The sequence below is a fragment of the Emydura macquarii genome, unplaced genomic scaffold, assembly GCF_026122565.2.
Source record: "Emydura macquarii macquarii isolate MOO-44397 ecotype Brisbane River unplaced genomic scaffold, CSIRO-AGI_Emac_v2 contig_1483, whole genome shotgun sequence".
Classification (NCBI taxonomy): domain Eukaryota; kingdom Metazoa; phylum Chordata; order Testudines; family Chelidae; genus Emydura; species Emydura macquarii.
The window spans coordinates 25578061-25605741 of NW_027131620.1; the positions used below are offsets into that span (position 1 = coordinate 25578061).

The 27681-nt window shown below is 46.4% G+C and overlaps 1 long non-coding RNA gene across 1 annotated transcript; it reads right to left on the reverse strand.

Moving 5' to 3' along the window:
- LOC137157407 (uncharacterized) lies at positions 1–26298 on the reverse strand. Its single transcript, XR_010921116.1, has 3 exons — positions 26234–26298; positions 542–625; positions 1–446 (listed from the first exon to the last, which is right to left on the reverse strand). It is a non-coding gene; the product is annotated as an uncharacterized lncRNA (long non-coding RNA).
- Positions 26299–27681: the final 1383 nt, after the last annotated feature.

The window sequence follows — 27681 nt, forward strand, 5'->3', positions numbered from 1 at the left end:
TACTTCAGAGTTTATTAATAAATCAGGATTTAATACACCTGAGTTACATTAGCTCTCCTTTCTAATGTATAAATCCTGTCAATAAACCTTCAGAACCAAGTGCTGTGTACTTTTAGTCTTAGGTTTAGCTACCTGGTTTCTAAAATATTGGATTGTTTCACAAGTCAAGAGATGGATTTTTAAATCCTTCAAATCTTGCAGCAAATATACAAATCTGCGTCTGGAGTTACAAATCCGCTCAGAAGGTTTATAAACCCGACAAAAGATTTGTGTGAAAAAGTTTTCATTTACAAGTCCATGCTTTGCCTTTGGGATGTGTAAGTGACTTATTTACAAAGGAGGATTCCGAAGCCCTGCTGCCATTTGGGTGAGATGGATAAATCTTTCTCTTCAATTGTCACGCACAGTAGAGTATAAATCCTGATCCAGTTATTCTGTGTCTGCTTCTGAAATGAAATTCAGAGTTAGTAATGAACTCCATAAAAGGTGATAGGATGTTCATGCTGCAGTGTCCTGACAGGGGGTCGGGATATTCACATACCAGGCCATTTTCTGCTTTGAAGAGTAGAAATCATGTCTAAGCGACTTTCCCATCCCAAATATGAGGCAACGAGCACATTTTGATCTATCTGGAGCAAAATAACAGTGCATTGGTAATCCAGTGGTATGTTTCAGGGCCAAAATCTAGGGCAGTGATAGACAGAGCCCTGCAAATCTGCAGATATCTGCTTTATATCTGTGGATGTCTGCATCCCCAGATGCAAATGTGGATATCCATGGACCATTTTTTGCAGATCGCGGATCAGAGGTCACAGAGGTCATGGACTGACTTTCTGGGACCTCCATGACTTCTGGGGTGTGGCTGGAGCAGCTGATCAGCTGATAGGTGGCAGCTGGGGCTGAACAGCTGATCAGATGTTTGTGGCGGCAGGGGGCTCAAGAGCTGATGGGGGGTGGCTGGCTGGAAACAGGTGATTGGTAGTGGGGATGCAGATACGTCTAAAAGAGGGAGGGCAGATTGCAGGTCAGATAGAAGATTATTCTCGCGGATCCGGATCAGATGTGGATCCACATATTTGTATCCGTGCAAGGCTCTATTGGTAGGACACTGCTTCCAGGCTATTGCAGTGGGATCAGCACTGCCTGCCTGAGTGCACTAGTTTTGGCCATTGGCTTGGAGCAGGGTGGCCTGTGCTGTAAGCTCGGTGTCAGGTTCTACACGGTTAAATAAAAATAAACTCCGAAATGTATCTGTGTCTTTAAATAAACAAGCAAAACCACAAAGGTGAATGCTTAGATGCAGCACTTGAAGGCAAAGCCCTGATTGGACCCTGGATTCTGCTATACCACTGAGGAGCTCCTCCTCTGTCCAGTCTCACCCACTACTGCCTCTGAGAAGAAGCAGGTAAGCCTGCTTCACTGGCCTGCTGGCTCCCAATTGGCTAGGGTCTCCTCCTGATCCTTCTAGGCCTTTGGAGGTCTAAATCTTGTTGGTAGCCCAGCCCGTGCAGCGGGCATTAGGGCTCTGATGCCTCCAGCAGGGAGCAGAGAAGGTCTAATGGACCCCGTCACAGTGTCAACATGGTTAAAGAGTCAGAGCCTGGTTCTCCTCTCATTTACACTGTTGTAAATCAGGAATAACTCCAGTGAAGTTAATGGAGTTACCTGCTAGTGTAAAACTGATGTGAGAGGATAATAAGGCCCTCATTAGTCCCCACAACTGAAAATAATCTGTAACCATTTACTCTGTAAACCATTTACTATTAATTCTTTCTAGATTTGAAACAGGGTATCCATTTGGAGTCCTGTAGGAGTCCCAGGATAAAGTTAAGATGGGGCTGGGGAAGTTTGAAGATTACATTCACATTGCACCACAGAAGCTCACTGGATGCATCTCAAAGACTTTTTGAAGTCATATGCCATGGCTGTTTGTCAGAAGCAGAGAGATGTTTAAAAACCATTTCTTTGCCTCCACCATAGAATGTGCAGTTTCAGCCAATAGATCTGTTCTTGGTGGTGGACAGCCCAAGTAACCCCAGTGGTCTCCATGCAGTTGCTGATGTGGGTTTCTCCTGTTGTGAGGATACTCCTGGTTAAATAGCAGAAAAACAGCCAGATCCTCAGCTGGTGTAAATTAGACTCATAACTGACTAGATTGGGACTGAGCTTTTGGCATCTGTGGAGGCAGGACAATGGAATGGGACAAAAACTAGGGCTTCTCTGCTCGGAATCTAGCCAGTGTCACATATGCAGGATGGGTTGGAAGATGCAGGATGGGTTGGGAGAACTTCATGTCACAAGCTGTATTTGGAGCTCTCTCTTTCCAGGACAGTGGAGGCCTGTGGGAAAGTACTGGGCAGACCTGGCTGAAACTGGTTCTTTTTCTGGAAAAAGAAATTAGAAAATGACAAAATGATATTGTTTTGGTTGAAAGCTTTATGGGATATGTTTGGGGGGGTGGATGAAAGCTTTTGAAATGAAGGAGCTGGGATCTGTGCAAGGGGGAACAGGAGGGGCACTGGGTGTAATGGAATGCTAAATTCCAATGTACTGTTCAGCCAGTGTGGTGCTGTGTGTAACACACTTTACTTAAGCTCTCAACAGCCATTCCTAGCAATTCATTAAAAGATGTCTTAAAGAGAATACATCTTCTATCTCTCTGGGTGCAAGTTCTGTCTATATCTGGTACATGACATGGTTTTAGAAGTAAACTAGGACCTGAGGAGAACAGAAACAGAAGGACAAAAGCAATAAAGGTTGCAGATGGAAGCAGAATCAAAAAAAGAGCAACAAAAATTGCATGAGCTCATAGCATCACAGAATATTAGGGAGGGAAGGGACCTCAGAAAGTCATCTAGTCCAACCCCCTGCTCAAAGCAGGGCCAACACCAACTAAATTATCCCAGCCAGGGCTTTATCAAGCCACACCTTAAAAATTCCTAAAGATGGAGATTCCACCACCTCCCTAGGTAACCCATTCCAGTGCTTCACCACCCTCCTAGTGAAACTTTTTCCCTAATATCCAACCTAGTCCTCTGCCACTGCAACTTGAGACCGTTGCTCCTTGTTCTGTCATCTGCCAATGCCGAGAACAGCCTACCTCCATCCTCCCTGGAACCCCTCTTCAGGTAGTTAAAGGCTGCTATCAAATACCCCCTCATTCTTCTCTTCTGCAGACTAAACAAGCCCAATTCCTTCAGCCTCGCCTCATAAGTCATGTGCTCCAGCCCCTTAATCATTTTTTGTTCTCTGCTGGACTCTCTCCAATTTGTCCACATCCTTTCTGTTGTGAACGGCCCAAAACTGGACACAATACTCCAAGTGTGGCCTCACCAGTGTCGAATAGAGGGGAATAATCACATTCCTCGATCTGCTGGCAATGCTCCTACTAATGCAGACCAATATGCCATTAACCTTCTTGGCAATAAGGCCACACTGTTGACTCATATCCAGCTTCTTGTCCATTGTAACCCGCAGGTCCTTTTCTCGCCAGTCAGTCCCCAGTCTGTAGCTGTGCATGGGATTCTTCCGTCCTACGTGCAGGACTCTGCACTTGTCCTTGTTGAAACTCATCAGATTTTTTTTTGGCCCAATCCTCCAATTTGTCTAGATCACTCTGTATCCTATCCCTACTCTCCAGCGTATCTACCACTCCCCTCAACTTAGTATCATCTGCAAACTTGCTCATCAACATGCCACTCTTCAATACCCCAGAGAACTTCATTTTTGACAAATCTTCAGAGTGGATGGACTGGAAGCAACGTTTTACAGGCTTTTGCATTGCTATAAAACTCCATAGGGAAACTGGAGATATTCAGGTATCATCTTTAATTTATGCATCCTCACCTGTCTTGTTGGGAGTGAGTCACAAATGCCAGAGAATTCTGCCTTCTATTAGCTGTTCGGTTAAGTGTCAAAATAGGAGCTGCAGGGTGATGAGCACTTGAAAATCTGGCCCTGAGCTCTTCTGAAAAAACAAAACAACTCCAAGATGTTCAGTAGTCTAGTTTGAGCACTGGGGATAAATGTGGGATGGGTCTCATTCATTCATTCATTCATTATAGTCATAGAAGCAGGCTTCCTTCAGGTGGGATACAGGTAACAATGTTACAGTCTACAAGATTCTATACATATCCATTAGTGATTGGTACCACTGCCTGGGCAAGCATGGGCACTCCACAGCAGTGACATATGGTGTGGGACTGGAGGGTCTAGCCCGTGAGCCACAGTGAATGCAGTACCAGCAACTCTGCTCCCAGCCCAGGGGAGGCTGTGTTTGCCAACCTGGTGTTTGTTGGCAGCAGGAGTCCTGGCCAGAAAGAGCCAAAGGGCGTTCCATGCTGAGCCTAGGATCTCCGCTGAGGAGGCCCTCCCGCCTATTCTGAGGAATGGGCAAAGCAGTCCAGATAAACTAAGAAGCAAATCTTTGCACCAAAAGGTACAGTGAGGAGTATTACAGAAATAGATGGATGGAGAAATCAGCTAGATTTGGTTCGGGTACCTGATGCACTACAGTTTCAAGTAGATTTGTTATCTTTTTCTTTTTATCAATTTTATTTTATTTTTTCTGCAACTCTCTACTCCCTTGGACACAAGCCAACTATTGAAGTATCACGAGAAAGGCTGGTCTTGCTGTATCTCTGACCTGTCCATCACCAAGGAATACTGAAAACGTCCCCAAAAAAGCCAGCTTTGAGATTCCCAGCCCTTTTTCTTGAGCAAAGATTTTGGAATAAGCATAAAAATCTCCAAATATTTTTAATTTTGCCCATCACTAGTACACCTTTTTTCTTTGCTGATAAACAATAGCTTTTCTTAGTGCATCAAGAAAGCTATCAGTCCTTGTGAATGGAACAGAGCAGTACATAGGTTGTGAACCAAGACTCCTTAATGGAGATTAACCACAAATAGCATCTCCACAGGAGTCGCCAGGGCCTGGCCTGCACAAAAGGAATTAAGCATCTACATCCTGTTTTAGGAGCCTAAGTCCCAGTTTTGGGACCAGTGCAACACAAAAAACTGCTGCTGAAACCTGAGGCACCTAAACATACTTGATATCAGTGCTTAATTTGTGCCAGGGCTGGCCAGGGTTGACCTCGGGACCTCTGGGCTTGGCAGTTCATAGCCCCGGCACATCTGGGCTTGCTGCATCATTATGAATGTAAAAAAATTGCTTGAGTCCCAGCACCTCTTTCATTACAAATTAAGCACTGCTTGACACCTAAGTTTTTGCAGTACACGTTCCCTAGGTGTCTATGTTTTTTGCCCCTGTGCATGTGCTCTGCAGACTTCCTTTAGATGATCAGATGCCCATCTCACACCTAGGCCCCCAGAGCGATTCACAAACCAGGAGAAGACAGATGTTCTGCCACCTATGTTGTGTGGGACCCAATCCGGTAGCTGTTCTAACTCTAAACACTATATACATTGATGTAAGTCCAACACCTATCTTAACAATACCAACATACAGGCGAGACAGACTGCTTTCCAGGCACGCATTTGTCAGTGTCCAGTAAGGCCTAAGGGCCTTGGCATGAGCTGTCACCTCTTCTGGGCAGCATCACAGGGGAGATCCTCCAGTTCAAGTCCCCCTTTCACATGAGGGAGAGAAAGGACTTGAAGAGGGATCTGCCAGCTGGCAGGCAAGTGCTCTAACCACTGAGCTATGGGATATTCTGATGTTGGGCTCTCTCAATCTCAGTTGCTGTACTTTAGATTAAATAATGACTCATTGGAGTAGGGGGTCTCCTGCCTCCCAGGTGAGGGCTCTAAACACCAGACTACAGAGTCATTCTTGTGTGGTGCTCTCTTGCTCTGGCCCAAATAACTCTGTGTGAAAGAGCATCAATGTCACAAGGCCTAGCCCCTTTTGTGCATTCAGGTCCAAGAAAACTCAGTAATTGCTAAACACAGCTCCATGGTCCAGCCAAGTGCAACGACTGAATGCCCATGTGAGCAAAGGGAGCAGACTAGATCTATTGCAACAAATCTCTGACAAAATGTGGAGTACAGTGCACTGGCTAAATTCAGGCTGCTATATCACCCTCTAGTGCCCAGGCCAGGAAGGATAAAAGACTTACTTCTACTGACAGCTTCTTTATATCAAGGAATAGTCAACTATGATTTTGGAGCTCGTGGGTTCTATCCTTACTGGTAATCATGTCTGTTGCCTGCGCGCTACAGATTTGGTGCACTGTTTGAACACAGCCCAAACTAACATAAGGTCAGCTCCCTTCCATTCTTTGGCTCCGTAGCAATAAAGGTGGCCTATTATGAAATGGCACTTTTTAATTATTGAAGCACAAACATCAAATAAAAAAGCATATTAAACCTTCCAAGAACAGATGCAGCTTTAAAAAGAAAAGAAATAAATAAGTCTCTCCTGCTTTTCTGTGTGTCTGTAAATCAGAAATGTTTTTGCCATCTCATTCTGCTTCTGTTTGGCCATTCTTCCTGCCTCTGTTTTCATGTTTTCATTTTTCTATGGCTGTGTGGAACACATTTCTCAGTTAAGTACTTGCTTTTGAGAGTTGTTGCCATAACAACCGTTTCATTGCACGATGTGCACACTATCTCTGAAATACAGAATTTCTCTAAAGGAGCATGTGCCATGCACATCAAAGGGGAATATGGACTCATTATTTTTACATTATTTTGTGTGCAAATAGATGTTTTCCAATACAGTTTTTCTAACTTGATTTTCTTGTTCAGTGGAACTACGCTTTTTTTTAAAGCACTCCCATCTTACAGTAAAATTTTTGTCTGAAACCCAAAACATTAGGAGATATACATCTTTATTGTAGTTTCCTTTCTTCAAAAGGTCTGAGGTAACTATGCAGCAGTTAATGCATTAAAAGTCCTTCTTAACAGACAGTAAAATTATGTAAATAAAATCTATTAAAAATAATGGGTCATTTTTAGAGACAAACCTCCATCTTAATGTACTGTAGATGCCATTCTGTGGGTGTGGGGCTAGACAGAAGGTGTTCGCTTCTTTATTATTCATTTCCTTGCTTGAGGGGGGAGGGGGGTTGTAATAGCTGCATTAGGAATGCAGCAGCTTTAACTCTTTCTCAGAAAATTTTTCCCGTATAAATTTCTTAGGGTTTTTTTTTTTTTTTTGGCCCTATTTAAGCATTTGACGTCACATCTATGTGCTGTCGCAAACTGTGTGGAGTGGGAGTGGAGTGGGGTTCTGGTGCTGTTTGCAGGGCAGATGCCAAGAGATGGAGTGAGTCGTAGGAGGAAACTGAGCTGGAGTTTTTTTGGGAGGTGGAGGGAATGCTGTACCAATGGATGGTCCCCAGAACTATACTGGCCCAGCCCCAGAGCTGTCACACACAGCCCAACACTCCAGCCCTGTTCAGTGAAGAAAGCTGAGTGGGAGTGTCAACTTTTCAACACACAGCTCTTATTGTTTCACCCCAGCCCTAGCCCTGTCCCCTGGCCAGCACCATTCTCAGTCCCTTTACTGTCCCTTGCTTTAAACTGCAGGCTGACATCTACTCTCCTTCAGCCTCTGCCCAGTCTCCACTGTCCTGCCCAGTTTGCTTCTTGCACAGTAAATCCTAGCCTAACATCTAAAGCACAGGCTACTTTTAGATTTTACTCACATGTTACTCCATAAACGCCATTGCTCCTAACTGTTTCCATCTCCGCTGCAATATTTTGGTCACTGAATACTAGGGACAGCCAGTATGTCTGACAATGAATGGATGCTCCAGAATTTCAGGTATTCTATCATGACTATGAAGGCACCTTGAAGATGTGACCCAAGTAAGCCATGTGGCTAATGGGTTGGTGGCATATGGCTCCAGAGGAAGCATGGGGCTAAGCAGCAGAGACTGGACTCAGCGAGCACTTGACAGGCTTTGAGCTGCTGCTCTCTCTGAACGAGTGGACTGAGGAGAAAGCAGCACAGCACCTAGCAGTGTTTCTAGGCGGTGATGCCAAAGTCTTTTACCAGCAGCTTCCCACTGCAGAGCATGGGTCTTTCAGGTAGATATGCATCCTGGACAATATTCAGATCCCCCCTGCTGAGTGTAGGTAGGAGGAAACATGGACTCTGGGGAGCATCTTGAGGCCTTACAGGTGCTTCTACCATGGCTACAGGATGACGGAGAGGAACTACTCCCTGGAGAGGCTCAGAATGAAGTGGTGGCGAAGCCAGGTCAGCATGCAATAATACCCCTAAGAATAAAGGACAGCTGCAGCGACCCTGTGTGAGTTTGATGCTACCAAGATCCAGTTAGGATTGCTCTGTCCCGAGCTGGGCCCAAGGGGGCATTCTGGGTCAGAGCAATGCATGTGACTGAGCAGGCTGTGCAGACCCTGGGGCCAGTGTAGCCTGTGACTCAAAGCCTCTCACCAGGGCAGAGATCGAGAGCTGTGAAGCAGCCCAGACAGTGAAAGAGCTAGGAGTGACTTGTCAGAACAACATGTGGTTGTGGATGCTTTCAGTCATGTGAGGGCAGTGAGAATAGACTCAGCCTGATCTTGTGTTGAGATCTGGCATGAACAGTGTATGGCCCCGGCTGGTACAACAACAGATCTTCCAAAGGAGACCCAGTCTGGGGAGGTTCAACACAGTGCAGGACAAGGTGAAGGCAAGTGTTGCCCACCCAATGAGTAATGGGGGAGTGAAGAGACAGAACCACACTGTTGGCTCTTTGCTTATAGTCAGCTTCTGCTCAGGCCTCACCACGCTGCTTAGCACCTTGGGCGGTGGCTTCTAATAAAGGGTGTTCAGCCCAGCCATCAGCTTTAGCCAGGTCTGTGATTTATAGCAGCCACTAGCCCAGTCCAGCATGACAATACCAATGTAGGTATCTTACGTTAGGCTCCCCGGGTGAAATCCTGGTTCCACTGACGTCAATGGCAAAAAAAACATTGACTTCAGAGGGAACCAGGATTTGACCCCCAGCTTTAACAATCTTGGCCTGAGTAGTCAATGGCAACAAAGCTTTCTGAAAATGAGCTGAGTGTTGTTATTAGTATGGTGCAATATGAAAACGATGACATTTCACAGCTCATTACCCATTTTGGCCCAACTTTAAGTGAAGAGGAATAAAAGTCATGCTTAAAGCAAGCGGCTTCCTCTGAAATGAACACTAAGTGAGAGGGAGTGGAATATTTGCAATCAGTCTGTTCTTCGAGCAGCCAGGACCTGCTTGGAAACCTGTCAAAACATATTCAGGATCCAGTGGTCACTGAGAAGGACATTCTCCAGGCACATCCATCTCATTCAGTGTTAGTTCAATGAGCAGTTTCAGAAGCTCCCCCTCATATTTGCCCTGCTGCTGTCACAATGAAGCGCCCCAGGAGACTAAGCGTATATGGACCCAACACCACCAGACTCCAGATGCAGCAGGAGAACATAGGATGCTAGAAACTCTTAGGAGAAGACTACATGCTACAAAACTCGCACCTCAGTGTGACCATTATTAGAAGTTGCAACAGAGCTCAGAATTTCTAGGGAAAAACTCTATTTTTCTCTAGTTTCTGCTGGGCATGTATCTAATGTAGGATCTGAAATCCATGGAAAGACTCCCATGGATTTTGTGGGCTTTGAATCAGGCCTATAAATTACCCCCAAATGTCCACACCAAATACTTAAAAAAAAGAACTTTGGGGATCAGATGCTCAGCTGATTTAAATGTACTGAAGCCAATAGAACTGTGCTGAGTTACACCAGCTGGGGATCTAGCCCCATTGACTTCAATGGAATTTAGTTGATTTACCCCAGCTGCTGACCTGGTCCCATTGATTTCAATGGCACTTGGATGATGTACACCACCTGGGGATCTGGCCCTTTAAGAAATACTGGGTTTTGATAAATAGTTAATACTGTCTAATTCATTATTCTTTTACTGAATCCTATTGATCTTTCAGAGCATGGGGCTGTCAGAGCACCCCTCAGTCACATGGTACCTGAGGGACCCAACCCATCACACACAGAACTGCTCTGCCCCCGTTAGCTGGGCAGACAAAGAAGGATATTTACATAATGGACCCAGAGCATTCAAAGCCATGCCAAGGAGCCTCTACTGCTGTGGCGCATCTTAGTGGTCTCAGAGTAACTAGGCTGAATTACAAAGGGTGAGTGCAAACTGGCCACAGTATCATGGTTGTGATGGGATGGAGGTCATCTCCATTTCTTAGTACAGGCTGTCCAATCTGTCCCTTTGAAGATTGTCGGGATCCCTGAGTAAAGAAATATAACTGGCCTGGCCTGGAATGATGTCAACGTTGGTGAGATGCTGATACATGTTCTGCATGGGGAGAGAAGTAGAGGGGTCCAAAAGCTGGAGAAACTGACTATGTCTCATTTTTTTAAAACAGTCAAAGTCAAATGTTCAGCCTGGTTTCCACTAGTGCTAGTGCAGATAATCTTCGGTGCAAACTACAGGTCCATTGGGGTTAGTGCCAGTGTTGCATGGACTAAGATCAGGCCCCACAGTGACTATGATTTACTCTGACTGCCGTGTCACAGCAAAGAAGCCATGATGCGTTGTGACTGTGAAGTGACCATGGGGTGTGATTGCTGCAGTTGTTGTGCAGTGAGGGAATTTATTGTGCCCTAATGGTGGTGTCACTGCAAAATTACTGTGATGCCATGTGACTGGAAGTCATTGCAGAGAGATGCCCATTAGTTGTGACAGCATTGTCACTCTGGAGTGATTGCACTGCGTGGTGAATGGAGAGCTCTGCAATGTGACATTGATGTGATATGACCAGGATGTAACTGCAGTGTCAAGATTTGTCTGTCATTTATGGGGTATGTGGAGATAGACACGTTAGATGCAGGATCTATTACTGTGAAGACTAATCTAGTATGTCAATGTCTGTAAAGCTTGCTGTACTACAAAGAGACACACAGAAAAAATTGGCACACACAAGGGCCATAAGTTTGCTGTTGCCTGACTAGACTCATCTCCAGCAAAGTGTACTTGGCACTGTATGCTGTGGAGGTGCTGGTCAAAACTCCTGAGTTAAGGTTGCACTAAGGGTTTTACTTTAGACAAGGATTCAGCTTCTATGTTTTGTATGAAGAATAGAGTGTATCCTCCCCAAATATACATTATGTAATTTCTGGGTAAAGATTGTCTTCTCGAGGACTTTCAGGTGCATCTACGGATTAGTTTATGAATTAAAATTAATTTAAAATGGGCCCTTTAAGAAATTAGTGGTGGAGAGTTTCATCTTTTTTTTTTTTACCTTACTAACTAAAACATGACAGCCTGCACAAACGCTCAGCCTCACCACAGCCAGCGGGTGAGGACGTCTCAAATGCAGGCCCCTTTTCAAACATTAAAACTGCGGTGACACTTGCTCACAGGCATCATGTGGTTTTATTGGAACACTGCAAGTAACAACTCCAGCACCACAGGCAGGACTCAACTCCCAACACCCCCTTTCCCTTGGCGTAGCTACATCTCTCAGTGGTGTGAAAAATCCACACTCCTGAAAGATGCAGCTATGCTGACCTAACCCCCAGTGTAGACAGCGCCAGGTTGATGGACAAATTCTTCCGTAGACCTAGCTACTGCCTCTCAGGAAGGTGGATTACCCGCACCAATGGAAGAACCCCTCCTGATGGCATAGCAAGTGTCTACACTGAAGCACTACAGCAGCACAGTTGCAGTGCTGCAGCTGTTCCACTGTAGCAGTTTAAGTATAGACATAGCCTTAGTGAGTACCAACAAGCCCGGAATACAAAGACACATTTCGTTGTCTTTGTGTATAACACCATCCAGCATTCAACTATCCATTACTCCCCTCTGAGATTATTTTTGTACTCTGCAACCCCAGGCTCCCCTGTGACTTGATGTCCAGGCAGCAAGACCTGCCAAGACCCCCTGCATCTACCCAGGTGGGTGACATGGCAGACTGTTATATCAATGACCTGAGGACAGCAGTCCAGAAGGTGGAGGAGGGGATGAGCCAGAAGAGAGCCTGCCAGACACAAGATGTCAGGAAAAAGGAGAATTTTGTGTCCATCCAGGAAGTGGAGGTGTGGCTACGCAACTGAAAAAAGCAGCCTGGGAAAAATTCCAAATTTACTCCTTTTCGGAGGGGACCTTGCCCAATAATTAAGAAAACAAACAACTTATCTTTCCTGATACACAAAACAAGAACTCGCCCCTTGGCAGTGCAGGGAGAAATGGTGTGTAGTTTCATTGGAAGAAAAGGGAGGGCAAACATTGATGATGGGATGTAGAAGATGATTTGATACCTCAGCAGGCTCCTCTGGATAGTGGTGAGAGTCTAGTTGTGGAAGAAGAATTGTTGGAATGTCCTTGGGACCTCACCACACTGAAGTCTTCAATACATAGTCTGTCCACAAATGGTTAGGCCTTATCTGGAGGACATGAACCCTGCATTTGCTAATAATCTAGATCCAAGTGATGTCTCCATGACTGCATATAGGAGTTATTGTTTTAAATACTTGTTCCACTAGAAGAAGGAGAATTGTAATGATCATTATTAAGGGTCTATCAAATTTGCAGCCATGAAAATCACATCACAGACCATGAAATCTGGTCTCTAGCCACCCAGCAGAGAAGTAAAGGTGGCATGGTATGGTATTTCCACCCTTACTTCTTCATAACTGCTGGTGGTGGTGGTGCTGCCTTCAGAACTGGGCACCCAGCCAGCAGCTGCTACTTTCCTGCTGCCCAGCTTCAGGCAGAGCCGCCATCAGCAGCAGCACAGAAGTAAGGGTGGCAATCCTGCATCCCCTCTACAATAGGTTTGTGACCCCCTTTTGGGTCAGGGCCCCCAGTTTGAGAATGCTATGAAGAAATCACACATTTTTCATGGGTTGATCATGACATAAATAGCAAATTTAATTTTCTATTTACGTCGTGACCAACCCATGAAAAATGTGTGATTTCTCCACAATTTAAGTAGACCTCCACCCAATACCTCCACCCATAGATGGCGCTGTATCTTTATCTTACTATTAAGTTGTTGTGTTGGGCTGCGGAGGCAGGCAGGCTTGGAAACTGTGAGCAAGGAAACTGCTTGCTGTTGTTTGTTCCTGCTGTGTTCATGGAAATAGGACTTTCATGCACATTCTGTGTAAATAAACAGGATTAAACCAAAGAACACACCTGACTCATTTCACCAATTTCTCCTCCTAATGGAAAAAAAACCCATCAAGGCACCAAATATTGGCCAGCTGCTCCAGCCAAGGGGCAACAGTAGTGAGACTCATTAAATAAGTAGCCTCTTTTCAAGATGCTGGGCACCCATTGGAATCTGTTTAGCTCGATTGGAGCTTCTGAATGCTCTAGACTTTTAAAAATTATGGCACTGAGTTAGGTGCCTAAATATAGCTATCTTCCTCACCATCCTTCCCAGATAGCTTTATACCTTTAAGCCTTTCTTACTCTGTAGTTATTGCTAGAGGTGTGCATGTACCAGAAACCTGAATCCAAATACCTCCACACTCAGTGGCCGGGACCTATTGAAAGCTGCTGCAAGCCTTCAGGGGGAGACCAAGTTGCTGATGATGACCATCCTAGCACACACACGCCTCTTGTGATGCACAGCCACACTCTATTTTACAGCACTAAGTGCTCCTCTGACACCCCACCAATTGTTATACCAAATCACTAATGAAGAGTTTTCAAAAATGCATGCTTTTGAGCTCTTTGAAATAGCCCTGAGCTTCTGCTGATTATTCACATTTTACACCAGAGCAATATTTTCTAGATGCATTTCAATCAATACAATAGTTTTTTAGAGCACACATTACAGCTTACCTTTGTCTAACTAACCATTACATTTCTTTTAAAGTGCCCATTTGTAGGAGATGAACCTCAAAGGCTTGGCATATCTTCTTTATCCGCCACCCAAATTTTGGCACATACCTTCTGATATATCTTTCACAATGCCGGTGTCCGGACTTTCAAGCTTGCTAGGTTGATGGAGATGTGGACTATCTTGTGTCATTCACAACACAAGGCTTTCCCCCCACACTATGCTTGCAGCCGCAGTGTGCATATTCAACCCTACTCTTTTCTCAAGATTAAATCTATTAAATCTTCTGTCTATCTAGGTTTCTTTATTTAAAGCCCATCACCATGGTATCTGAATCAAGAGATTTGACAGTAGCTTCACAGACATCTTTTGCATCTGCACTTTCCACATCCACTAATCCTAGAAGCTTTGGCAAAGACTTACCATAATGCTCTATGTATGTCAAATAGGTCGTCTTCCATCACATTATAGTCATTGCCCCATTTACCGTCATCCATATAAATCAAGCAACTTCCAGATCGCCCTGCTACTGATTCTATCTTTAACGCTCCAGCTGCACCTTTGTTGCTGAGGTTATTCTGTCCAAACACACAATTCATTTCTCACTGGAAGGGCACATGGCATTTTGCAAGCTGTAAAGGGCCCATTCTTCTTTGCTAATAAAATACACAGTTAGATAACACAGCTGGTGTCTTCATTTGTTCTGTAGTAAAATTAAAGCAAATGTTAATGAAATGGAGCGGGTTTGCTGGATATCCTGCTGACTGTGCTCCCATACATACATTATGGGCCAGCTTTCCAAGTATGTTCAGCATGCCATTATTTATTGATTTAAATGTCGATCTAAAGAAACTCCACCCCAAAAGGTGCAGCCCTGCCACAGCTTTCAGCACTTTTGACACACACTTCAAAATGCACCAGCACGGGATTTACAAAACATCAGTCAACCCACCTACCACTCCTCATTTCATCACCCAGTATGTAGCCATGGCCTCCTAAAACACACTGAACATTCCCACTGTACAAAAACCCTATCCTCAGCCATCTGCCAGTGCTCACTCAAATGGATGGGATTTCTGCACGTCCAGAAGGACAACACACGTTGGCTATTTTGGGCCTTGCGGGGCAGAGTGCTCTAAAAGAAAGGGACTCTTAGGGAGAGCATTTTGCCAGCAGCCCTCTTGCTTTGATTATAAGAGGATCAGTCTCAAATAGCAGCTGTGGCAGTATGTCACATGAAGAGAGCAGTGTCTCAAGCAGGCAGGCTCCAAGCCAGGCCTGTGTAAACTGGGTAACTGAGCATGCAAAATTGACCTTGCACTCATGGTTACCTGAGCTGTGTGTGCAATTGGGTAATTCTGGGTGCAAACTAGATGTCCAATTTCATGCCTAACTTGGCTGGAAATCTAGCCTGTATATGATGGCGTGTTTTGTTACACTTCCACAAATGTCTCAGTTATTGCATCCCCCTGCACTACATTCATCAAGCAGGAAGAACTGGAAGTCCTGGCACAGTCAAACTACGACATGATTGGAATAACTGAGACTTGGTGGAATAACTCTCATGATTGGAGCGCAGTCATGGATGGGTATAAACTGTTCAGGAAGGACAGGCAGGGGCGAAAGGGGGAGGAGTTGCACTGTATGTAAGAGAGCACTATGACTGCTCTGTGCTCCAGTATGAAGCTGGAGATAAGTCAGTTGAGTGTCTCTGGGTTAAGCTTAGAAGCAAGAACAATAAGAGTGATGTCCTGGTTGGTGTCTGTTACAGACCACCAGACCAGGAGGACGAGGTAGATGAGGCTTTCTTTACTCAACTAGGGAAAGTTTCCAGTTCACAGGACCTGATTCTCATGGGAGACTTCAATCACCCTGACATCTGCTGGAAGAGCAATACAGCAGAGCACAAACAATCCAGGAAGTTTTTGGAGAGTGTTGCAGACAATTTCCTGGTGCAAGTGCTGGAGCAACCAACGAGGGGCCGTGCTTTTCTTGACCTGCTGCTCACAAACAGGGAAGATTTGGTAGGGGAAGTAGAAGTGGGTGGCAACCTAGGCAGCAGTGACCATGAGATGGTCGAGTTCAGGATCCTGACAAAAGGAAGAAAGGAGAGCAGCAGGATACGGACCATGGACTTCAGAAAAGCGGACTTTGACTCCCTCAGGGAACTGATGGGCAGGATTCCCTGGGAGGCTAATATGAGGGGGAAAGGAACCCAAGAGAGCTGGCTGTATTTTAAAGAGACCTTATTGAGGGCACAAGAGCAAACCATCCCGATGTGCAGAAAGAATAGCAAATATGGTAGGCGTCCAGCTTGGCTTAACAAAGATGTCCTTGGCGAACTTAAACGCAAAAAAGAAGCTTACAAGAAGTGGAAGCTTGGTCAGATGACTAGGGAGGATTATATAAACACTGCTTGAACGTGCAGGAATGAAATCAGGAAGGCCAAAGCGCAATTGGAGTTGCAACTAGCAAGGGACGTGAAGGGGAACAAGAAGGGTTTCTACAGGCATGTTGCCAACAAGAGGAAGATTAGAGAAAGTGTGGGCCCCCTAGAGAATGAGGGAGGCGACCTAGTGACGGAGGATGTGGAGAAAGCTGAGGTACTCAATGTCTTTTTTACCTCTGTCTTCACAGACAAGATCAGCTCTCAGACTGCTGCACTGGGTGGCACAGAATGGGAAGGAGGCGAACATCCCACAGTGCTGAAGGAACGGGTCCAAGACTATTTAGAAGGATTGGACATTCACAAGTCCATGGGGCCGGATGCAATGCACCCAAGGGTGCTGAGGGAGTTGGCTGAGGTGATTTCAGAGCCGTTGGCTATTATCTTTGAAAGCTCGTGGCAACAGGGGGAGGTCCCTGACGACTGGAAAAAAGCAACTATAGTGCCCATCTTCAAAAAAGGGAGGAAAGAGGATCCAGGGAACTACAGACCTGTCAGCCTCACCTCAATCCCTGGAAAAATCATGGAGCAGGTCCTTAAGGAATCCATTTTAAGGCACTTGGAGGAGAGGAAGGTGATCAGGAACAGTCAACATGGATTCACTAAGGGAAAGTCATGCCTGACCAACCTGATTGCTTTCTATGATGAGGTGACTGGCTCTGTGGATGTAGGGAAGGCGGTGGATGTGATATACCTTGACTTTAGCAAAGCTTTTGATACTGTCTCACACAGTATTCTTATCAACAAGTTAAAGAAGTATGGGTTGGATGAATGGACTATAAAATGGATAGAGAACTGGCTAGAGCATAGGGCTCAACGAGTAGTGATCAATGGCTCCATGTCTAGCTGGCAACCGGTCACAAGCGGAGTTCCCCAGGGGTCGGTCCTGGGGCCGGTTTTGTTCAACATCTTTATTAATGATCTGGAGGATGGGGTAGATTGCACCCTCAGCAAGTTTGCGGACGACACTAAGCTGGGGGGAGTGGTAGATACCCTGGAGGGTAGGGATAGGATACAGAGTGACCTAAACAAACTGGAGGATTGGGCCAAAAGAAATCTAATGAGGTTCAACAAGGACAAGTGCAGAGTCCTCCACTTAGGAAGGAAGAATCCCATGCACAGCTATAGACTGGGGACCGACGAGCTGGGCAGCAGCTCTGCAGAAAAGGACCTGGGGGTAACGGTGGATAAAAAGCTGGATATGAGTCAGCAGTGTGCCCTGGTTGTCAAGAAGGCTAATGGCATATTGGGCTGCATTAGGAGGGGCATTGCCAGCAGGTCACGGGAAGTGATTATTCCCCTCTATTCGGCATTGGTGAGGCCGCATTTAGAATATTGTGTCCAGTTTTGGGCCCCCCACTACAAAAAGGATGTGGACAAGTTGGAGAGAGTGCAGCGGAGGGCAACCAAAATGATTAGGGGGCTGGAGCATAGGACTTATGAGGAGAGGCTGAGGGAACTGGGCTTGTTTAGTCTGCAAAAGAGAAGAGTGAGGGGGGATTTGATAGCGGCCTTTAACTAGCTGAAAGGGGGTTCCAGGGAGGATGGGGCTAGGCTGTTCTCGGTGGTGGCAGATGACCGAACAAGGAGCAACGGTCTCAAGTTGCAGGGCGGGAGGTCTAAGTTGGACATTAGGAAAAAGTTTTTTACTAGGAGGGTGGTGAAGCACTGGAATGGGTTACCTAGGGAGGTGGTGGAATCTCCATCCTTAGAAGTTTTTAAGGTGAGGCTTGACAAAGCCCTGGTTGGGATGATATAGCTGAGGTTAGTCCTGCTTTGAGCAGGGGGTTGGACTAGATGACCTCCTGAGGTCCCTTCCAACTCTAATATTCTATGATTCTACATTCTCCAAGGAGCAGGGCCTTGTGTGATGAAGACCCGTCCAAGCTTCACTGCAGTCCTGTCACAGGAACTCTTGCTGATTTGACCAAGGAAATATCAACATGTGCACTTTTTCCTGTGATCAGCCTTATAGTTCTTTTTGGTGGCTATCAGACCATAGACTTAGACATCCAATCCGTACACGGTGAAACCATGCATGTTTGATCAAAGATTTTATATTGGCGATCTTTAAAAATATCAGAATGTCTGATGCTGAAATCTCTCAAAAGCCTGACTGTCACCCCCATCCCTGTAAATTTAGACTGAGGGCAAAGCATTGTGCCATCCAGGTAAGCTGGATCAACCATCCTGAAGGAACCAGAATGGAGTTTGTTCCTCTCCACAGCCTTGTGCTAGATTCTCAGCATGGCTGGCTTCAGAAACCAGGTTAATGAAGCTTAAGCAGCTTTGCATGTCTTGGGGAAATCACCTACAACAAACTGTGTCTAAGACATAAATTGTTCTATTTCTGTACATGCCCAACTGAAATGTTTACATGGAGATGGCGAACAGTACAACCTTCTGAAGATTGAATAAAGATACCAACAGAAACCATATAGAGATGACTCGACTAGATTTGTTCATGCTGTTGGAAAGCTGGGCTGCAGAGAAGGATAACAATAAGACTTTATAAAACTTCTGGGCACTCATTTTCCTGAATCATGGCCTGCTTCTACTTCAGGCACCCCCAGACCTGCTCATTCAGCATGAGGGACACTATTTTGTTTCCTAGTTCTCAGTCAATGGGTATGTCTATAGTGTAGACCCGCTCAATCGATCAAGAAGTCGACACTGGTAAACCACCCCCTCAAGTGGTGCAGTGCAGTGAAGACACCACGCAGAAGGGAAGCACAGCAGTCAACTGCCGCCAAATCTCCAGGTAAGTCTTATTTATCACCCCATTCCTCAGCTCCACCCCATTCCTCTTCCTCTTTCAAGAGGATGTAGAGAAAGCATGCCTTCACCTACATCTAGCTACTTGGAATGAGTCATTGGAAGTACTTCCTCTTTTTGCATATACTTCACAAGTATATATATGACCATAAACAGCTAACTTCAGACTGTATTTGGTACAAAACTCCCCACCTTCTTGCCACAGACTCTAAAGTCCAAGCTCGTGAACGGATCTAATCGTCAGGGGATTCTTTTCCCTTTTCTGAGCAATTTTGCATTCGATGTCCCAAAACAGATTTAGCCTCCTTATGCCACTTGAGCTAAGGACCCCTGCTTAATGTTACTCATGTGAGTGCATCATTATTTGCTGGATCAGCATCTTAGCAGGTGTTGTATGAAGTCAATGTCAACATTCACCAGCTGAGGACCTGACTGTATGAGGGATGGATGTTACCCAGCAGTAGCTGTCCCAAAGACAAGATTAGGGATCTAAAAGTACTAGCAGCTCCCACTGACTCCGGTGGGCATTTTACCACTGACCTCAGTCAAAGAATTCAGCCAATTCTGTGGGCTTTTGAAAATCCCACCCTAGGAGTCTATCAGCAGGGTGACAGAGGAATTGTTTAGGGTCCAGGGATTAGAGCTGAGAATAATGAGATGAAATTAAGAAAAGGAAAATATAGGTTGAATATTCACAAACATTTCCCAGCAGTGAGGTCTGTTAGACAGTGGCATAGCCTCTTTGGGGAAATGGCAGCAGGTCCATGACTTCAAAAATTTAAACTGAGCCAAGCACTAGACAATATGAAAGAAAAACCTTACACTGGCCATCAGAGGGTCTAAAGTACTTAAAAGTTCCTATCTCCCTATCTGCCTTATCAGTCTATTAAATCAACACCATTAACTACCTTGTCTCAAAATGCCATAGTCTTTGGACATAGACATAATGTGGGTAGTAAGCAAGCAGGACTTTTCAGCCTTTACTGGCCTCCAGTACAGACTGTAATTTGCTTGAAGCCCAGTAAACCCTTAATAATCTTTTTGGCTAACTAGGTCATATGCAAATCTAAAAATAATGCAGATGTTATAAAGCTTAGAAGATAGACATTTCTGCTCCACGGCTGAAAGAGTCTTCTTCGGGATTTAAATTGGCAACCCGCCCTAACAACTTTGGCGTAGTCCCTTGAGAATCCCAGCCATCACATGTAACTTCCTGCTGTGCTTCCCCATAGCAATCCTAGATCTTCATAACAAGATAAAGGTCTCTGCAATACTAAAGGGCATAGATATGGGCGATGTGGCTCCTCCCACTGATTGGCTTTTAAGTGTCTTCTTCAGCATGGTGAAAGGAGTAAGGAGGGTTGCTCCTTATAATGATTTTTAGACACATGATGAAGAAAATCTACTGCATGATTTTGTTCTGAAGTCGAACAGGAACACAACGGACAGATTTAGAGTTTATGGTCTGTGAGGCAGGGCATGTCCTTTGTTAGGTGTTTGTGCATTGTCCCGCCCAACAGGGCCCTGATCCTAAATGGCAATTGTGGGAGCTACGGTAATAAAGTAAGAGGAATAATAATAAAATAGCTGTATGTGACCAACTAGCTCTTCAGGGAACTGAGAAGACAGATAGGAATTTCAACAGTTAAAACACTGGTCACTGAACCAGTCCAATGACTTAAGTCATTTGCATTATTGGTAGATGCACTTTCCAAAGGACTAGGTGTGTGCCTCATGCAGGGCAGCAGCCATTTTTATTTTCACTGAGATCCCTGACAAGGCAGGAAGAAACTACACCTCGACTGAAAAGGAGACGTTGACAGTTGTGCTTGGTTGTCCTGTGCTCTCCAAAGGCAAGGTCTGGGCCAGTGAATGTGGAAATGGCAGAGAGGTGTGCTGCAATAACAGTACTAGGCTGTCCATAAGGGTTCTGGACAGGCAAAGGCCATGCATCCCAAAGGGTCTTGTACAGCTTGTATTAGCTTTAGGGCACAAGGAAACAGGGTTGCTAGAGTTACTTGTTGTAGATACCCAGCATGGCAATAGAAGGGCTATTCCCTGGATTGTCACTACCCTCTTGGGGATAGTAATTGGCCTTTCATTACCTTGAAAAAGCCAGGGGAACAGTCACCACATCAGGCAGCCTCCCAGTTCAATGGGAATCCTGAGGAGAGACTCAAGGAGGGCTGAGCAGTTAGTCTCTGCGGGGATTTGAATACCACCAGGGCAGTGACGTTCCCTCCTCCCCCGGGCAATCTGGACTGGTGTGTAGCTGGGTCACCCCGATCCCTCACTCCTGGACCCCAACTTACTCTGCTTTGCTGTGTGAACCACCCATTCCTGGGTCGGCCCACACCCAGCCTCCTGCAAGAAATTGGTCCCTGACCCAGTGAAGGAGCGCTTTTGCCTAGCCGCTCATGGCATTGACCCCCAGCAAACACCCCTAGTCCCAGATGCAATCCTGGACACTGCCATCTTACAGGGTTCAGTGCTGTATACTGCATCCTGCAAGTTCATTACATTTGTCCGTCAATCTATCAAAGAAATTGATATGCGCCAGCTCTGTCACTTTAAGTCAAGTTTTTACACACACTCAATCCACATGCACGATTTTAGATAATAAATGTATTGATTATTTTGACTACAGCAAGATTTTAAGTGATAAGTCAGATTAATATGAATCAAGGATTTAACCACAGTTACCTAAAAGAATAAATCACATCCTAACCTAAACTCAACACTTCAGTAGCCTTTCAGTCTGTGATGTTAGCTTACCCACAGGTTGGCTGAGATGACTCCTGCAGCCAGCCCCCCCTACCTTGTGGGCAGTCTCAGTATCCTTGATGTTGCATTGCAGATGGATTCCAAGGGAGAGCTCCAGAGACAAAGACACCTCTGCCTTTAACAAGTTTCCTTGACACCCCATGGGGTAAGGCGATCAGCCATCTCCAGCAATGGGCATGATTTCTTCCACTTGAGCCAAATGAGCATCACCTTATCAGGTGCTCAGGCCATTCCGTTGTTCCTGTATGCATGCCTCTGCAAGGCATGAACCCTCACTTGGCTTGGGGTTTGCCTGGATCTATTCAAGCCATATGGGACACACATTTGGGAATAGTACATAGCAGAGTTCCATATCTGTACACGGGTATGACATTGCAGGAAATATACTGCCATAACAATAATGTTCAGTACGTAATGAGCATTCAAAAGACACCTTACATGGCACACTTTGCAATAAGTAATACACAGTTACACTATAAGGGTGAACATGAACGATATACAAATCACACCATAAGGATGTACGTGGGATACAGCATGTCACAACTTTGAAAAAGCCAGGGGAACAGTCACCACACCAGGCAGCCTCCCAGTTCAGAGGGAATCCTGAGGAGATGCTCAAGGAGAGCAGAGCAGTTAGTCTCTGGGGGGATTTGAATACCACCGGGGCATTTTCCCACCAGGCACTGGGGCCAGATAGCACAAAGGAAGGAATTCACTTTGACATCAAGAAAGGTATTTCAACAGCACAACGTAAAAGAAAAATAAACTAAAGTTGGGAAAAGGCTGGAGAATCACCAGACTGCAAGTAAAGAAGCCTGCCGGACCTCTAGCCATGGGATCGCACCCCCGGAGTGAAGGCACCAAGGAGTGAGGGCCCCCTAAATCTGCGCTGGGCCCTGTGGTTTTCACCTGATGTGTTGGTGATAGAGAACAAAATGAAAGTGAATTGAATTCAGAAGATAACTAACAGGGAGGGCTAATAAACACAGATGACAGAGGGAAATGGCACGGGGGAGATATAAGCGAGATGAGATTTAATATAGATCAGCATAGTGATGATGGAGCTGAAGAGTCTCAGCCTAGCTCTCCCAGTAATATGGGACATGGCAATTCACAGCACTGGGATGCAGAAAAGGACCCAGGGATCATGATGAAGGATAAATGGGCTGTAAAACTCCCACAGAAACTCACCCACAGCAAATGTGGGAAGGCTTGCAGGACAGATGAGGGGATAATGCCACTAGCTCAGCCTCAGCAAGGGCATCCATGGAATGCTGAGGGCAATTTTGGGTTCCTCACTTTAAAAAGAGACTTTGGAAATATAGAGAGCAACTAAGGGTCTCAGGCACAGCTGGAAGTGGGGGCCCAGCATATTTGGGGATGAATTGTCAGCCAGCGAGTGACGCCTATACCGGGGTGCATTGCCATCAAGTACACAGGACCTCTGTTGTAGAGGACTCTGTTCAGCTCCTGGTAGAGAAGGTGTCCACTTCTGCAAGCCACCACCGGTACTAACTGGCCCACTTTGGGTGATCTCGGTGATCCCGGCAGGGCCACTGAGACTGAACTCCTCTCTCATCCATGGACGGACAGGGTCTCTGCAGAATAGGATGAGGGTGCGTGGGGAGTGTGCCTTGGAAGGTACGGTGTTGGGGGAAGCTGACTGATGCTGCCCGTGCTGTGCCTGTTTTGTGGATTAATAGAGAGGTTCAGACCACGGAGATGTCCATGCTGCAACTTTCGCCAGCAATAATCCCACTCAGCAATGGGATGAGTCCAGCTCTGTGCCAGCTACACTGAGTGCAGTATAACCTGCTATGTACCCGCTGGGGAGGTCCCCTACTGTGGGACAGCCTTCAAGGTGCCACCCCAAGGCTGAAAAGGCAGTCCTGTTGGCAGCAAGCTTCTGAATCCTAGTTCAGCATCCTGCTAAGGCATGTCCGAATGCTTCCCCACCCCTTGCAGGAGATGCTTGCGAATTCTTCATACAGGAGAAAATCAAGCTGGTCGATGAAGTTCCTGGGCAGGGTAAACTTTCCACAACCACCCCTGTAGCCTACCAGCCTCTCCAGTCATTGATTTGCTAGTCAGTCAACAGGAGGCAAAATATCTCCTTCACACAACTACGCGGTCTTCTGCTACAAGCCTGGAAAAATTGATCCATCTTCTAATCAGAGATTTCTAGGAGATTAACATCTTCCAAAGCTACCCCTGCCTGAAACAGCATTAAAACTAATACTGGTAACGGGCTGCTGGTCAGAATGCCCAAATGCCTCCACCCCCAAACTAGGCCCCAAACTGTTTTCGTATTTCTTCTTAATGAATTAAATCATTACATCTGAAATACTTACCATGGCTTCTTTGGGCTGGTAACCTGACTTGCAGCAGCTGTTGGACAGGTTAACGGGTAGAGAAGAAATAAAAGACATCCCAAGTAAATACAGGCCTCAATTTATGAGGTTCAGGGATGACCCGCTGAAAGAAATGCACAGTGACGTCATATGCAGGCGAGATGAGCACCAGGAATATCACAAGGAAAAAGAGGAATGGTGGGAAGTAGGATAAAGTGGGGCAGTAGCACCTGGACCATGTCAGAGCAGGATTAACAGCAACACAGGAAGCTGTTTGTGCAGCTGTTTACTGTGGTGGCCAGCAAATTGCCAACCTCAGGCCTGGTACCAGCCCCAAAGACCATCACCATCATTCACAGACTCTCCTTCATGCTATCACGTCCGGCAGCCACTGGACCATTCAGGGATTGGGTGGGCTATTGGGTTCACCACTGGAATGTTAGCGTGCATGGGCAGATACACCGCGTTCACTGTACCCCCATGCCACTGTGGGGTAAGAATCATAGAAGATTAGAGTTGGAAGGGACCTCAGGAGGTATCTAGTACAATCCCCTGCTCAAAGCAGGACTCACCTCAGCTAAAATCATTCCAGCCAAGGGTTTGTCAAGCCGTACCTTAAAAACCTCTAAAGACGGAGATTCCACCACCTCTCTAGGTAACCCATTCCAGTGCTTCACCACCCTCCTAATGAAAAACTTCTTCCTAATATCCAACCTCGACCTCCCCTACTGCAACTTGAGACCATTGCTCCTTGTTCTGCCATTTACTACCATTGAGAACAGCCTAGCTCCATCCACCCTGGAACCCCTTTCAGGTAGTTAAAGGCTGCTATCAAATCCCCCCTCACTCTTCTCTTTTGCAGACTAAACAAACCTAGTTCCCTCAGCCTCTCCTCAGAAGTCTTGTGCTCCAGAAGAACCGGGCCTCTGCAGATCTCCACTTCCTCTCCCAGTGAGGTTGCACTGCTTGGTGACCCCATCCAGGTAATGAGGCAGGCAGCCCTTAGCAGTTCTGTTGTTGTTTACACCCTGGGATATGCCCCAAAACTCCTAGCACCTAACCCTGGTTAGTGCCTGGCCAGTGGGATCCATGATTATGAATCAAGTGTGTCTCTGCAAGTTGGGCTTGGCTTACCCCAATGCCCATACCTGGATGTCTGGACTCAGCTAAGCTCTGCAGTAAAGGCATACACTCAGTCTGAAAACATCAAAACCAGGGGCACTCATGTGACAGATTGGCACATGGCTGTACACATCTGTATCGAATCCTGACCATCCCAGGACATTGTAACCACCATTTTGAAGAATGTGACTTGCATTTTGAGCATGTAGCTGTAGCTACCAAGTACAGAACAAGGCAGCCCGTGGCCATGCCCAATACCTCCCTGCAGCAGCTAACACAAGAATCATCAATTGTGCTTGTCAGAAGAATGGGTTTGCTAAAAAGCATGGCCAGGGCAAAGGAAACTGATTCTCCCAGCTTTTGGGGGGTGAACAGGGGGCTGGGACTCTAACCACTGGACTGGGGTTCTGAAGCTGAGCGGTTGGTCACATGCCACAAGGGACTGAAATCTTATTTAAATGCAAGATCTGCTCTTGGCTCCCTCTTTCTTACTGGCTAAATACCACCAAGACAATAGATGGACTGCATGGGCTGGGGGCAGGAAGGGCCTACCTCCCCTCCCCCCAACACAAACTGGGTCTAAAGGCTCACACAAAGGGGTTGAGTTCAGACTCAGGGAGACCATACAGGCTATTTTTGTTTTCTCTCCAGAACCAGCAACTCTTGTTTGCTTTGAGTAAACATTACTGTGGCTTGTGATGAGGTGGGCCTGTTTGGCCCCTTGGGTCTGTGCTCCCTATGGCTATGCCAGTGGGGTGGCTGGGTGGGAGCAAGGGGGGGCCCAGTCACACCCTCTATCCCAGGCCCCAACCCAGGGACCCTGCAAGGAGTAGCCTCAAACAGCTTAGTCCAGGGGCTACTACCTTCCCTGGCTCACTCATCTGTAGCCCCCCTGGCTTGTGGCCCTCCTTCAGGCTCTTTGGGGCCATAGTCCTCTGGTCTTGTCTGGACAGGCTCCTTCTTAACTCCCATGGCTGGGTGCTCTTACCACACCCACAGTAGCTCCTCCACCTGCTCCACACCTTGTAGCACCTCTGCTGCACTCAACTCCCTCTCAGCTGCCCCCATCTGCCTGGCAGGGAGGCTTTTAACTGCTGGGGCAAGCTCCTTGATTGGCCTCAGCTGGCCTAATTGGCCTAATTGCCCTGGAGTAGCCCCAGCTGGATCACCCAGGGAACAGGGATTTGCTAAGCCTAGGGCTGATATACATGCCTTCCAGCACCCTCCTATACCTTCTGGGAGCAGTGGGCGCTGTCCAGGGTTCTCTGCTCGGTGTCCCCTTCTGGTTCCCTTCTTTTATACCTTTGACCTTCACGCCCTTTCCTGTTTTTGCATTTGTTGTCCCCCGAAATTAGTTGCTCTCTAGGTCTGGTGGCTCCTCCCCTTGGGCTGGGGGAAGGGCCTTGAGCGGTGGGCGGGCTGACACCCGCCCACCTTCCTGGCTTGCAAATAGGCCCTCCTATACCTTCTGGGAGCAGTGGGCCCTGTCTGGGGCTCTCTGCTCGGTATCCCCTTCTGGTTCCCTCCGTTTGACCCTTTGACCATCACACCCCTTCCTGTTTTTTCATTTGTTGTCCCCCGTATTCAGTTGCGTTCTGGATCCGGTGGCTCCTCCCCTTAGGCTGGGGGAGGGGCCTTAGGCAGTGGATGGGCTAGCGCCCGCCCACTTCCCAGTTTGCAAATAGTAGCACCCTCCTATAGCTGTCAGGGCTGGCCACATCACAGGCTATAGAAAGCCTGTGCTCCCTACTTTACCTGTCACGAGGTCTCCAAAGAGTTAAACTGTCACACAGCACCTGTGGAAGTGATTTCAGGACCTAGGTCATCTAGACTGCAGAGTCCCACATCCCAGGAAGAGCTGGACAGGGGCTCTGCTGGGACAGTGACTGAACTCTGCCTGGACCCAGCTGGCTTGGGAGCATATGGGAGCTAAGGTTAGGTCCTGTACAGCAGACTGGTAACTATCCACAAACGGGGCTCAGCCAGGGCTCTAACAACTTTTACAGCAGAAGGGAAGTTTAAATAGTATCAGCTGAGACTCCCTTATGGTAGATTCCTTTACACTCACCTCTGAGTTTGGTCTCGTCCGTCCTGGAAGCAAAGTGGGAGAGTGGGGAGTCCGCAGAGCATCACTGACATTTGCTTTTCACTTGTCTTACAAAAGGGAAAATAAAAAGCCATCTTGCCTGGAAACCAAGGTGACTGTTGCTAAATTCCCACCCCTGCTGTGGAATTAAACCAAAGGATTTTACCTCCTGTACATGCGGCCTGCAGCTAAGTTTCCAGCTATGGTGAAGGATTTACTTTGGCATCGTTTTCTTGTTGAAAATAAAACTGAGCTCAGGGCAGGATGTTGTCTTTAACTGGGCTGAGATGACTAATTATTAAACTCATTTTCTAAAGGTTACCGTATACAGAAAAGCAATTATACGGAGA